This window comes from Lycorma delicatula, chromosome 1 (assembly GCF_047948215.1).
Source record: "Lycorma delicatula isolate Av1 chromosome 1, ASM4794821v1, whole genome shotgun sequence".
NCBI classification, from domain to species: domain Eukaryota; kingdom Metazoa; phylum Arthropoda; class Insecta; order Hemiptera; family Fulgoridae; genus Lycorma; species Lycorma delicatula.
In genome coordinates this window covers 21,716,775-21,731,814 of record NC_134455.1, presented here as the reverse complement: position 1 = coordinate 21,731,814, position 15,040 = coordinate 21,716,775, and positions in this window count along the sequence as shown.

Here is a 15,040-nt window from a genome sequence, read left to right as displayed (position 1 = left end):
AATTCCAAAAGCAATTTAAAAAAACATCTTAATATTCATACAAAAGAGAAGAATTATACTTGTAACTTATGTCAAAAGTCATTTAATCATAAAAGCAGTTTAAAATTACATCTTAATATTCATACAAAAGAGAATAATTATATTTGTAACTTATGTCAAAAGTCATTTAATCACAAAACCAGTTTAAAAATACATCTTAATATTCATACAAAAGAGAAGAATTATATTTGTAACTTTTGTCAAAAGTCATTTAATCAGAAACGCGGTTTAAAATTACATCTTAATATTCATACAAAAGAGAAGAATTATATTTGTAACTTTTGTCAAAAGTCATTTTATTCCAAAAGCAATTTAAAAAAACATCTTAATATTCATACAAAAGAGAAGAATTATATTTGTAACTTTTGTCAAAAGTCATTTAATCACAAAGACAGTTTAAAAATACATCTTAATATTCATACAAAAGAGAAGAATTATATTTGTAACTTTTGTCAAAAGTCATTTAATCGCAAAGACAGTTTTAAATTACATCTTAATATTCATTCAAAAGAGAATAATTATATTTGTAACTTTTGTCAAAAGTCATTTAATCGCAAAAGCAGTTTAAAATTACATCTTAATATTCATACAAAAGCGAAAAATTAGTTTTGTAACTTCTGCGAAAAGGATTTTTATTGTCTTTCTAGTTTAAAGCGACATCCTAATATTCATAACTAATTTCAACTATTTCTTATGATGTTATTTGTACTTACATACATGGTCTCAGACTCACTACAGACGTTGAGATGTTTGTTGTCATTGATTGATGGGCACATATGACATCGCCTGTGTTTTTTCTGTAGCAATTCAGGTTCGATTTTTCCTTTTTTAATTTTTAATACATTTCTAATATTAAAGTCAGCGATGTTGGAAGTCTGGATTCTTCAAGTCGTCGTCTCATCTCAGTTAAGGCAAATGATTTCCTTAAATATGTGTCCATATTTTCAGGGCTTATTTTTCATGAACATTTAAAAGGTGCATAGATCCTGAAAACTGATAAGCATCTTGTCTACAATTAGATACTTGGAGGGAGAATAATTGAACTGGCAGTTGAGAGGAACATTTTAAATAATTTGAAAATATGAGCAGTTTTGTCATCATCTCGTGTACTGGAGTGTACTTTAGTGCCGTTAAAACTAACAGAAATACAAACCGCTGAAGGGACATGGTTTCCCTGATTATAACACTTCCAGTTCCATCACTTTCGGCAGATTCCTCACATCTTCTTTACTAGAATTAAATATACCAAATAAATACAGTAGTCCATTAAAGCTTTTAATTCAATATTATCAGTGTGATTAACAAAGGAAGTTGCGGAGCAGTAGTTTTAGTGATAATTTAGTAATTTTATGTTCTAATTAAAACAGTAATTCCCAATAATAAATTGAATTAATAGTGATTCAAGTTTTTAGCAGTTTCTTTTATTTGAGAAAGATGAGTCCTAATAACATTAGTTCAGTACTCCATTTATAACAATTTTTTTCATAGACAGATTTTCGTCTAATTTCCTCTTCATCAATTCATCGGATACACTCATCGCGTTTTTGTTTTTAATTTCACATACATTGTCAGGACTTTCTATGTCACATTCACTATCGCTATCATATTCACTAAATATAGATTCACGGTCCTACAGATCATCAGTTCATTAAGATATCTTCAATTTCATTTTCATTCAAGCTTTTACTACATTCACAAGAGGTACTTATACTCAGTAAACTCATAATTTGTTAAAAATGTAAAAAATACAATGACGATTTTATTACCAAAAAAAAGTAACATTGCTACTATCATCGGTTTGTTTGTCAACTCTCGTAAAAAATAAACTTATAAGTTTTCATTGTACATGGCACTATAGCTGGCCTTGAAACACCCTTGAATAGAGTGGACAATGAAATCAGGGAAGTAGCAACTGTCATTGCAACATAGCCAACAAAAATATACCTCTCGGGTTAAAAATGACTAGATGACAGCAATGAGTTAAATGTGTATAAATTTGCAATTATTTTGAATTTATGCTTGTACATTTACCAAATTATTTTTCAAAATATATACTATCAGTAAATGTAAAAAAAATTACATTTTTTTAACACCTAAAAAAATTAAGAATCTTTAAGATTAGACCGTACTTTGTTGCTACTGGTATATCCCGATACATCTATTTAGGAAATGTATTTCAGCGACTACATTTAGCATTTCTATTTGAATCTTGCCCGATCTTTTGTAAAGACAAAAAAATCTCTTCTTTACTATTTATTTTTTCCACACAGCATCTTCCCTTTCTAACCCACCCTGATATATTTCCCAATTTGTTTATTGATGTGCTCTTCTCTTCTTTGTATTCTCTACAAGTTTTATAAGATTTTAAATGTTACTGAAAGGAGAGACATTCCACTTTAAATTTTGTCTCCTCTTTTGTGTCAAGGATGAATTGGGGCAGAGTGGCCATTCTGGCAGGATTTTTTTTGTCTTCCAAATATTTTCTGTAATAGATCAATGATTAATTAGCTAATAATCATAATTTTAAAAATTACAAAGTTATTGGGTCCTCACCCCGATGCTTTATTATTTTTTAGAGATCAGATTATTCTTTATTTCTTGTTTATTCAGGGGACTTGAGTTTTCTAGTTTAGTTACTGGTTACAAACAGTTGAGCTTTTTTCTGGATTTTTTAGCAATTCAACAGTTTTTCAAAATTATTGACTAAAATTTTACTATCGCAAAATAATATTTTTTATTTAATTTTATATGTATTCAATTTTTTATAAAATAAATTTCTTTATGAAATAGAGTATTTTATTGTAATAAAAAAATTAGTTTATTATATTTCAGTTTTAGAAATGTTTATAATATATAAATTGCGATTATTATGTGATGTTAAGAAATAATATTTTGTTCATAAATTAAAAGATTTCAGAATTATATAGTCTGATTTTACAATATGTATTTGAAATGAAAACTTAATCTTCCACTTAAATATTTAAGTGGATTAAACTATATTTATAAACTCTTATTATTTAAAAATTATGTTTTTGATTAATTTTCATATGTACATTCGAAGTTATTTATTTTTTTAATCAAATAAAGTTCTACAAAAAACAGATTGCTTTTTTATTTAAAATGTACATGATTCCTTTTCGTAAGAACAGTTGGTTGTATTATATTATGACCAGATGCATTTATCCTGTACCAGTTAGATAATTAAAACTAAATTAAAGCTACCCTCTTTGTCTGATCTACATTGTGAATCTGCATAGTCTTAACTTTTCCGTTTAAATTTTTTAGTGTCCCAGCCATGGGGGTTTAAATGCGGTGGCCTCACATCAAAAAGTAGATTATTTTGAGGTTGTTTCATTTATAAAAATCTCATTTTTGTACATGTAATGGTATGTCATTGTTATAATCTTAGTCATATATGGACAATGTTAAAGATAATTTTTTGCAGCATTTTTTTTTTGTTTAAATTCATTTTCTCCAGTCTATTTCTTTCCAGACCATCTTCTTTTTCTATTTTCCATCTCGTGATTGAAAATTAACTTTCTAAACAGATCTTGTTTTAAAAAAGTTTCAATAATACCTACGTCTTGGAGAACCGTTTTAATCTGTTCAGTCTAATTAATTTATTTTGTTTTTCTTTCTGCAGAAATCTATTCTTTTTTTCAGTATTCTATTATTACTTTTTAAAAAGATGAGACAAGAGAAACACATCTTTCTTTTTTCAGTGCCTAATAAAACGTTTTGTATTTTAATAGAATAATAATGAAATTACAATTGCTGGGAAATTATTAATGTTCAGTAATGAAACAAATTCATAAAATAGTAAAATATTAGCAGTTAATATAATGTACAATCAAAGATATCAAAAAAAGTGAGAATAGACTTTTTTTCAAAAATGGATGTTACATACCTTTTTTCAGCCAAAGTTGTTGTACATCTCTCTCGTATTATATATATGGACAGATAGAATTTAGTGGTACATTGAAATATATTTGGATTAACAGTTTACTAGAAAATAATTAATGTTGTCAACTGAATTGTTACCTGCCTGAGGTGGGACAGGTGAGCCTTGTTTGTTGTACCATCTAACAGATGATATCATCAAATTATTAATAAAATGACGTATTTGAATATAAAATACAAACACAACGAACTAGTACAATACAATGACTAATATACTTGACCCAGCAGTTGGCAAGGAGAAAACTTTCAGCTCTTGTATTGTAATAAAATACCAATAAAGTATTTGGATTTTAAAATCTGTACAATTTAATACATCAACATAAAATATGAGAGTTAGAGTTTTGTGGTTTTTTTTACAAAACTGTTGATTTGTTAATTACATTTTTTTTCAGCAAAAGTGGCTGCTGTTATAGATCTTTCCCATATTATGATTCCAAATCTGTACACGTGAGTAATACACAGAAATACACTCAGTTGCTAATCGGTTCATTTTACAGTAGAATAATGAGATATTAACAGTTTTCTTGAAAACTATCAGTGTCCAATAATTGAAATATTAATTAAATAATACATTTATTCTTTCAAAGTGCTTGCACCATATCTGTCTACAATCATTTATTTTCTACATCTTCAATTTTGATATTTTTCTCTTTCATGTCTCTCTCTTAACTTTGTTTTCATTTTCTGTTTTTCAAAATAGTCCGCAAATTTGTTCATTGTTCTATTTTTATTCATACTTTTAATGTATCGATATAATTTACTGACTTGAAGAAAGCTTTTGTCAATGTACCTCAAAAATTGCTATGGAACTCTTTAGAAGACCAACATATGAATTGTATTTAAGTTAGGTACAACATGCCAAAAGCTGTGTAAAGATAAGAGTCAAGTATTGAGATTTTGTTATTAGTAAAAGTGTGGGACAAAAATGCCTATTACTTCTAATTCTCTTTAAGACAAAACAAAATTTTATCAGTTATATAAACTTTGTTCTTACAAACTGATAAAAAATATGTGGTATGATGGTAGTCCAGATTGGTGGTGATGAGAATATTCACTTTTATTTGCGGATGACCAGGTGCATGGATTTATTGTTCTAAATTTGACCAACTTTTATTAAAACAGACTTTACTGTAATTGGTTTTCAGGATTAGATTTAATCTAAAACTTTCCATTTAATTTTATTAGGATTTTTATTCCTCTTCTGTTTTGTTGTAATAAAAAGTTAAAATTAATAATGAAGTATAATTAAATACAAAAAAAACAGCCCAATTAATTGCCCAATTTATTGTTTTTTAAAACTTAATGGATTGTTTTTGTTTTTTACTGTAAAATTTTTTCTCCTTGTGTTTAACGGTTTTATTATATAGTTATTTTTTCTCTTGTACTAGTGATATAGTGAAGCTCACTATATACATTTAGATGTGAACCTTTTTCCTTCCCTGTTTACCTTATTTAATCTCTTACTTTTCTTAATATAGTCAATAAAGTATTTTTCTTCTATCTAATCTCTCTTGATAAGTTGAGCTGTTGTTGTTTATTTTATATTAAAAAATAAAATATTAGCTAAATAAAATAAATATTAACTTAAATCTTTTTATGTAAGCGTTATGATGTAGCAAAACTTAAAGTAATATACTTCTACATGAAATGCTAATAAAATTAAATTTGAAATAAATTGATCGTTGTTCAGTTATTAATTAATCATTGTTAAATATAACTGACTTTTTTTTAGTTTTACTGGCAGTAACTGCTAAGGTCATTAGCCCAATGGAAAATATAGCATATGAAAAATTTCATACCTGACTTCTTAATTTTTTTTAATGATTTAGGTAGATTTCATAATAAAGTTAGTGATTCTAAAGGGTACAATGATTCAATTTCTGGAAAATTTCTACACGTCTTCGCGTTTCACGTCCCCCCAGACCCCAAAACCACCATCAGCTCTAAAGTTTATATATATATATCACTTTCAAATTGTTCCTTAAAAATAACTTGACACAAAATCTCAGTTAAGTTCATTAATGTTCAAAATCAGAAAAGGGGGTGCATTTTCGAAATAACAAAATATCACTATAACTTAATTATTAAGAAAAATATAGAATTCATTTATAGTTGTTACTACTCTATGGATAAGGGCCTAAAACTTATATAAGTAAAGTTTTTTGATTTCGCCAACCATTGGCCCAGGGTGTGTAAAAATGTAGTTTTGAAGATAAAAATTTATACCCTTCCTAGGCACAGTCGGCAATCGACTGTCCCTAGGCACAGTAGGCAATCTGTTTAAATTAGTGCTCTAAACATTACCTAAAACTTCTGTTCTTTAAGAATTTTTGATATGACCTACCCTTACGACAAGGGATGACCAAAATGCTCCTGAAGTTGTAAAAAGATGGGGCATGGTATATGCTAAACATGTGAAACTTTTTTCACATGCAACTATTGTCATATTGAGTAAATTTGAAGTTTTTCTTAACTTTAAGGTGGAAATCTTTTTTTAACACTGATGAAATCTACCTCTGCCTTCCAGCATGCGGAAGGGATTTTATTTTATTCAAATGTTTATTTAATCCCTGGTTCAGATGTTTATTTAAACATTATAAATTGTCTAATATTTTACATTATTCATGCATGTGAAACACCACTGTATATGTTAAACATGTGAGGTGTTTACATGTGCAGTATTCATTCAACCCAGATGTAAGGTTTTTTGAAAACATTTTTTTTTTCAGATGGCTTAGAATTTTTTTAAAAGTATTCAGGTTGTTAGGTGGATTTCCCCCAATCAGCATATTACACAATCTCCTACTGGACATGGTGCTTCACAAAATTGGTTAACAGATTTTGTTATTACTTCAACTTGTTTCTGGAGTGTAGGACCATTGATGATGTGTTTTATAGTTTGCTCCTGGTACAAAGCTGAACATACTAAAGCAGTAAAAAGCTTGCGAGAATCAATTTTGTTTTTGATCTGCAACTAAATTGGAAGACCAAAATGTAGTGGAACATAGTTGCTGGCTTCCTTAGATTCTTAGCCCTGCGGAGGATGGCTGAGGGTGTCTGATGCTATTATAGAATAGCAACCTGTGTAGCTAGGGGCCTGCCTGGGTGCTTACTACCTACCAAGGTAGGTGTTTTGGCATGACATCCCAGTAAGCTTAGATATTTGCTGTTAGGATGAGAATGGATCTTTGGATAAATGTGTGATGAAGCTGCAATATGGGAGGGTGTAGGCATTACCCTGTTTCTGAAAGCAGACCAGAGCAGAGAAAAATAGGGTAAGTTTTCATTAGAAGCTTATTAAATTTGTGAATCTGTTTCTTGTTTTTTGAGTAAACAAGAAGACTTTGAGTAAATTGAATTGCAAGACAGAATTATTTTTGCGATCAACATTTTGTTTTATAACACAAAACGTAATTGGTGTGAGAGTAGTACTTATGGTGTCTAAAGACTCAACCAAGTAATGATCTGAGTGCACGTTCTAATTGAAGTTAGATAAGGGAAGAATTTTTGTGTGAAACCTTCAGTGTTAGAGGAAGGCATGGGGATCACACTTCTGCAAATCGATTTATTTGTTTGAGAGTTCTAAGTTATGGTAGGTGGATCATGGTTTGAAGAAAGCAATGGTAAGTTGTGTAAATACAATGATGGAAGTGTCTGCCGAGGCATTTGCGTTGTTGGCTTCCTGACAGAGGCCAGACTGATGACTGTGAAGTGTTAGCTGTTTAAGAGGGTCTAAAAGATGACCTCTGGTGAAATGGTAAAACCCATAAGGACTAGGAACGGAGGGGGATATGTGGGGAGGGACTGGGATTATCACAAGGCGGAGGGGGTCTTCCCCTATGGGGGTCAGGATGTGGTAAAGAGCTTGAGCTGTACTGCAAACCGCTTAAAAAAATAAATAAATGTCACAAATGACTGACAAATTACACTGCACAACATTGAAATAAATATAGTAAACAGAGAACTAACACTTCTGTTAGCCATTAAGTTAAAATAAAATTAATCAAGTACATTTAGTTTGGTTTAATAATTAATTTTATTTCATTTCTAATTTTTACATTTTTCATATGTAAAAAAAAAACTAGTAAAATAACTTTGGTGTAAAAATAATAGAAACACTTTTTTTGGAAATACAGTACTATGCTGTACATTTCTATAAATGTAAATAATATTCTGCCACGGCCAGGTCATCTGCAAAACCTACAGCCGTGACCCCTTCCGGATACCCGATTCTCAACACATCATATGCGACGTTCCATAGCAGAAGACCGAGAACCGAGCCCTGTGCGACACATCACCCTCCAACTCATGGGTAATTTGCATTACTTCAGAGTTGGCGGCTACATACCTACAGGACAGGTACAGATTTATGATCCGCTGGAGTACGCACTTTAACCACGTCTCCCCACTTCATCATGAGTCACTCGCCAGGGCAGGCAAGCGTTTTCAACAACCGGAATCATCCTGATACGCCAGGATCCAGCAGCAGCCTCATCGACCAGCTTCGTTACTCGGTTGAGAGGATGCACTGTGAACATACCTTTGCGAAAACCATACTACCTACCCTAGCATGCAACTCGGTCGTCAATCTACCCACAAGAAGGCGCTCGAATAGCTTATCAAGTATACTCGGTAGGCACAAAGGACGGTAGCCAGTGACATTAACTTCCTGATTCCTACCCTTTTCCAATAGCACCAACCAAGCAACTTTCCAAGCATCTGGCAGAAAGTCATGCGTAAGCAGTAGTTAGCAGCATCTTGTAGCTTTTGCGGGACTACATTGACCAGGTCCTGCACTGCATCACTCGGTACTTCTAGATGGACTAAATGGTGATGCCTTCTAGTCCAGGACTCTTCCTGTGCCTAACCCGCATGGCGGCAGCTGTTACTTCATCCCGGTTAAAGAGAGGCACTGAACCTTCCAGAGCGATTTCCTGCCAAGGCACTCAACAACCTTTGGGAATAGTTTTTCCAAACAATCCACCAGACTCATGGCAGAACGAGGAGGGAACGACCAAACTTCTTCATTACTATCTTGTAGCTGTTCCCCCACATGTCAACATCAACCTCACAGTGCTGGTCAGCCCACATAGCTCTCTTAGCCCGATTAATATCTGCCCTACACAGACGCCTGGCTTCATTACGTATCCCTCTAGCATGAAAGATGCCTGGGTGGACACCACCCCTTAACAACCTCTGCAGTCGCCTTGTGCTCTGAGGCACTCACTATGTAGCTTCGCACCTCCTGCACTATTTAAGTTACCTCCTCTGGCATAGTAGCATTTCTTAGCCCGTCATATGAAAAATAACTGGGATTTGAATTCAGAATCTTCCATATGAAAAGAGGAGATTTTTCTTACTGTTCTTTCTCAAATTGATAACTAAAAGAAAAGAATCAGAGTAAGAGAAAAAACGTTCAGTGAACACATGAAACAGAGAATATTATTTTTCTTAATTTTAAAACAATGACTTTATTAAAGGATTCTATTTTAAATATTTTATTAAAAATTAATCCAAAGATGAAAAAATGAAATCATTAAACTTCCCAAGAATTTTTTTTTATATTTTATAATTATATTATTGTAACCTCAAACAGTCGGACATTAATTAACTCTTGGAATACTTTGTTTTTATCAAATAAACTCATCAGCGGTTACGGTAAAACTTAATTTACGGTTAAATATTTATTAACAACATGAATAATGTACATAAAAAAACCCGTTACCCATTATTTAAAGTAAACACATATATATATTGTTGTAGTTAGTGTTAATTTTTATAAATATTAGTGTAGCTGACATGTAAATGTTAGTAGTTTTTTTTTTATACAAGAAAAAATGTACAATTTCATTATAGACATATTTGCCGACGGAATCAAAACAGAGTGACATGACAAACAAAGTTTTATTTCTAAAAAACCAAGTAGGATTCTTTAAAAATAATATTTTATTTGTTTGTAATGACACACCACCACTGGTTAAATAATGAATAGGCAAATATGATGATATGGAATATCAAATGTTTGGTTTCTTTCTGGATGACCTTGTAATTGTAATAACTACATGCTCAGCGGGCATCAAGTTAAAACCCATGAAATACCTTGGAGAAGACGGATTCAAAGATAAAGGTACAGAATGATGGTGTAATGAATGACTAAAAGAAACCAGAAAAGATAAACAAAATCTATGTAAAAGGGTTCTTCAAAGTCCCTAGTTCAAAGATTATTATTTACAAATCCATCCCTAATCCAATCAGGACTTAAATGGCAGCCGATTACTGGGAATATTAATAAAATCCAATGTAATTATTTACATTTAAAATTTTCCCAGCTCAGAGATTTAGCTTGGTCCATTACAAATAACAATGTACGTAACTCTCCTCATACTTAGAGTAACAGAAGAAATCTCAATTTTTTAATCAAAACCCAACAATCGTCCAAATGTTCCGACAATTAACCTTTTAAACCATTTTTGCCACTTACATTCTACCGACCTTTTTCAAAATTCAAGATTTTTAAGACTAAATCCTTGTAAGAGAAGAATGAAATAAATATTTGTTAACATTTGCTGTTGAGCTTCTCTCCTTCAAGACATTTACAAACATTCATTCACCTCATTTATACATTATCATGAACAAACAAATTATAGATATCTACTTGAATTAAAAAAGTTTATATCAGTTGATATTTATTTTGAACATATTCTAAAATATGTTTATACCGATTTAAAAAATAAACCGCTTAATAATGTCATCTGACACCAGTGTGAAACAGCTGCAAGGTAAACTATTTCCTTACTCAGTTCCTGTTCGGTCATCTCTGCTTCAGGTTGTATCTGCTCACAAGGGCAGCAAGTAAGATTTGTGTTTCTATTGTGACACCCTTGATGATGTTGAGCACGTGATCTTAGTGTGTGTCAAGTGGATGAATCCAAGTTCAAATCCTAGGAAAGGCAGTTACTTTTATATGAATTTGAACAATAGATCATGGATACCAGTGTTGTTTGGTAGTTGGGTTTCAATTAACCACACATTTCAGAAACGGTCTACCTGAGACTGTACAAGACTACATTCATATACATACTCTGAAGTAATACCTTACGATGGTTCCGGAGGATAAAATGAAAAAGAGTAGGGAGACGCCTGACGGGGATGTATGAGTTCTATCGGTACCCGTGGGTTCCACTGTGTTCCTTGCCGACCACTTTCTGACAGGTCCGGTCTTCAAGAGTTATTTGTGGGGGAGGGAGTTTAGATGATAAGAGCCTACACAAAAAAAACGACAACTAAATTCTTATAATATGTCTGAAGTACGTTTTTTATAGAAAAAAAAGATAATAAGTTTGGTTCGGTTTTGTTACGGAACTATGAGATTTTAAATTAATATCATCTTCGACAGTCATGGAAAAAAAGCTATAATACAAATAATTAATAACATGTTCAACTACTACATTTTTGGATTACTTTTATAAATATCGAAAACATTATTATTATCTTTTCATCTGAGAGATATTTCACATCCGGAACTCCAGTACGAGAGGCCATTGAGGCATACCTCATTTAGTGATGTGGTACATTTAACACAGTCTGTACAATCCTACACTTCTCTAGAATTACCGATCTTTTGAAATTTTAAGTTTAGGATCCAGGGAATGACTTTACTGAGTTCAGTCTGTAAATTTCCTTATACCCTATTGCCAGAGGGTTGTACTTCGTTATTTTATCTGCTCAGCCTTATTAATATTGTGATCAGATAAATGAGTGACATCAATGAGAAGAGCAGTCTTTTCTTTAATGTTGTTGAGATCCATGTCTGGCCTCTTCGAAGCAATAATTTTATCAGTATTTACCGAGAGATCTAACACAGTCTATAGTGCTCATTTTCCAGCAAAGGCCTTATATTAATAAAAAGGACACTGATCCCTGTCATCTACGAGTCTAATTTCAACGCCAACGCCTGATGAACAGTGTTTAATGTAAGATCGTGGTGATGCAGATTTCCTTGTCAGCCAGACTGGCGCACTCAGTTATCAAATGATCAATTGTCTCCGATAATTGGTGACACATCCGGCACTCATCACTGATGTCCTGATTTTCTATGAACTTCTTGTAATTGTTCGTCGCAACGACCTTATCCTGGATTGAATGTACAAAACCTTCAGTTTCTCTAAATAGAAATCCGTCCATCAGACAACGCGTAAATGCGTCCTTATCAGCATTTTCGAGGGAATGGACAAATCTACCGTGGAGTGCTTTAGATTTCCATGCGTGGATCCTATCCCTAGTTGTACTGATACTGGAGTAGAAATTGTCACCATTCAGATTTAGAGGGGAGTAACCCTTGTCAGATGCAACTACAGCTTTGTACAATGATGATGTTTCAGATCTGGAGAGAAAATGTCACTTCATTGAAGCAATGTGTCTGTTACAAAGTGATTTTAGGTCGAGGCGGCCTCTATCATCTTCTTTAAGAGATATACAGAGATTTCACTTCGGATTTTGGGTGATGCATTCTGTATTTTGTCATCGTTGTGCGTACAAATATGTTTAGGTTTTCTCGATGTCTGGGATCAATAAACAACTCCAAACAAGTATATGAAAACTTTATTATTATTTATTATTATTATTATTAAATGTCGGCTTAATATATATTTTTTTTAAATAAATTACAATTAAATTTAAAATTTACTATAAAATATATATATATATACACACACACACGCATATAATTTGAAATGTATGGCATGATGTAGAACAAAGATGTGTGTAAACAAAGATTTACAAACCAATATTATGAACCTATTTTACGGACATATAATAAAAAGAACTTCAGTGAACCTGTGCTTATTGACGTTTATATATTTAAACCAGCTTGCATTGTTTTTTGAATTCTGCTTTATCATTAATGCTAAGTTAGTATTTTTCCCTTTTTTTGGTAACCTTTATTATTGTGGGCATGTTGAAAAAAATAAGTATTCTAAAATGGGGCGTACAAATTAGAAAAAGTTTTTAGATAACAAGAGTGTGGGCTGGTGGTTCAGCTTATAATGGGATTTATTAATATCTTTTTAGTGGGGGGTTCTTCCATTAAATCCAAAATGGCAGCTTCCAACTCGTGATGTTTTGCAGTAAACTGTAATTAAACATATTTATTAAATAAGTAACTTATTTGTATATTTTTAGTCACAGCAGCCAAGTGTTATAGTGAGTGTTCAAATCTTATAACTGGGAGATCTTTATTTCTAGTTCTTAAATAAGAAATAGCAAGGTGATCTCTGAACAGGATGCAGATAAATAATTTTTGTTTTAATTTAATTTATTTAAAAATTTATCTTCAGAGTAATTATTTATTATTGCCAACATAAATGAATCAATATCAAATATAACCTCATTCAAGCTACTATAAAATATAAAGAACTATCGTTAGGTAATTATAAGAAAGCTGTTTATGAGAGGTGTTTGGAAGAATCTATTTAGTAATGTTAATTGTGTTGGGATCCATACCAAATTCTTCTAGCATATTAAATAAGGAAGTGCTATTGATTGAGTTGTATGCCTTTTTGAAATCTACGAAGACAGTTGCTTAGTTTTTATGGCTTGTCATTTTTCTCCTTATTATTGTTTTAAGGTTTGAGATTTGTTCTGCACATGATGTTACTTTTCTAAATCCTTCTCTGTATTCTCCTAGTTGTTAAGTATTTGATTAATTCAGCAATATTTTGAAAGGATTTTGTTTGTCAGAGGTAAGAAGGAAATACTTTTGTCTTTATTTAGTTGTGTTTCATCTGCTTATTTGTATAGTCGATATATTAATGCATTTTTTCAATCTTGAGGGATTTTTCAGATTTCCATATCTCTTCTAGCAAGTTCTCAGGTTTTTCTTGGTTCTTATCATCATTGTCTCTGTAATTTGCTGCAGTAAAATTATTCCTTGCTACCTTGTTATTTAATTTCTAGCTGATTTTGTGTGTTTTAATTTAATTATTTTGTTTGGATTTTTCAGTTCAAGTTGCTAGATTTTGGAATTGAATTGTTACCTTGGCTTCGTTGTAGTTTAATAATCTTTCAAAGTACTTGCTGGAATTTTGCAATTGTCTTTGCTGTTGTGGCCTAATTTTCTATTTTTACCCTAAAACAAAGACTGTACAATTGCTATTTGGTAAGTACGTTAAATTTTGGTAAATATGTTAAATTTTAAATTGTATTTATTTATTTAATTGATATAGACAGGCATGAAACCCGTGAATACAAATTAATATTAAAAAACCAACCTAATTTCATAAAAAAATTATAATTCATAAGTTAGAATAACTCTTGATAAGGTTAAGGTAATTAGTGTACTTTACATAGTATAGGTGGCATAGTAATAGATAATCTATGTGAGTTGATTGAACCATGAACATTTTGAAAATTATACCAATCAATGTAGTTAGTATGAAACTACTGTACCAAACTGGCAAGACTTAATTCCAGGAACACTTGACTTGGTATCTGCTCTCACATAGAAACCTCAAGCTGGGGTCACTGTGACTTAGTCTTTTGATGGAGGCCTCCTTCTATCTGTCTCCTTAATCCTGTCTTCCTACGTCGTGTGTTATGGGGAATTGGCTTTCTCCTAACAGTCTTCCAAGCATCCATTCCTCTTCTTTGTTTGAAGAACAGTGTATATATAGCTTACAACTGCCATCCAATTTTCTCTGTAATGCAGCATCTTCTCGATAACGCCATCAGGACTGAAGCTGCCTATCATGTCTTTAAGATCTCGTCTCGTTCTGCCACTGACTGCACACAAAGAATGAGTGTTGTATATCGTCTGTTATCATTCTGTGTAAACAGGCGTGGAAGTAGCCTATTTACACAGAAATAATTTTTTTTTATTTACACAGTAGCCTATTATTATTTTTTGACAGAAATTGGATAAGGTAGAAGTTCACCTTTCCATGTTGTCGCTCAACCCATTGCTTCACCTTCTTTATCAGTTGACAGTCCATCTGCCCCTTTCGTCCTTTTTCCACCTCTGCTACCAAAATACTCAGGTTATTTT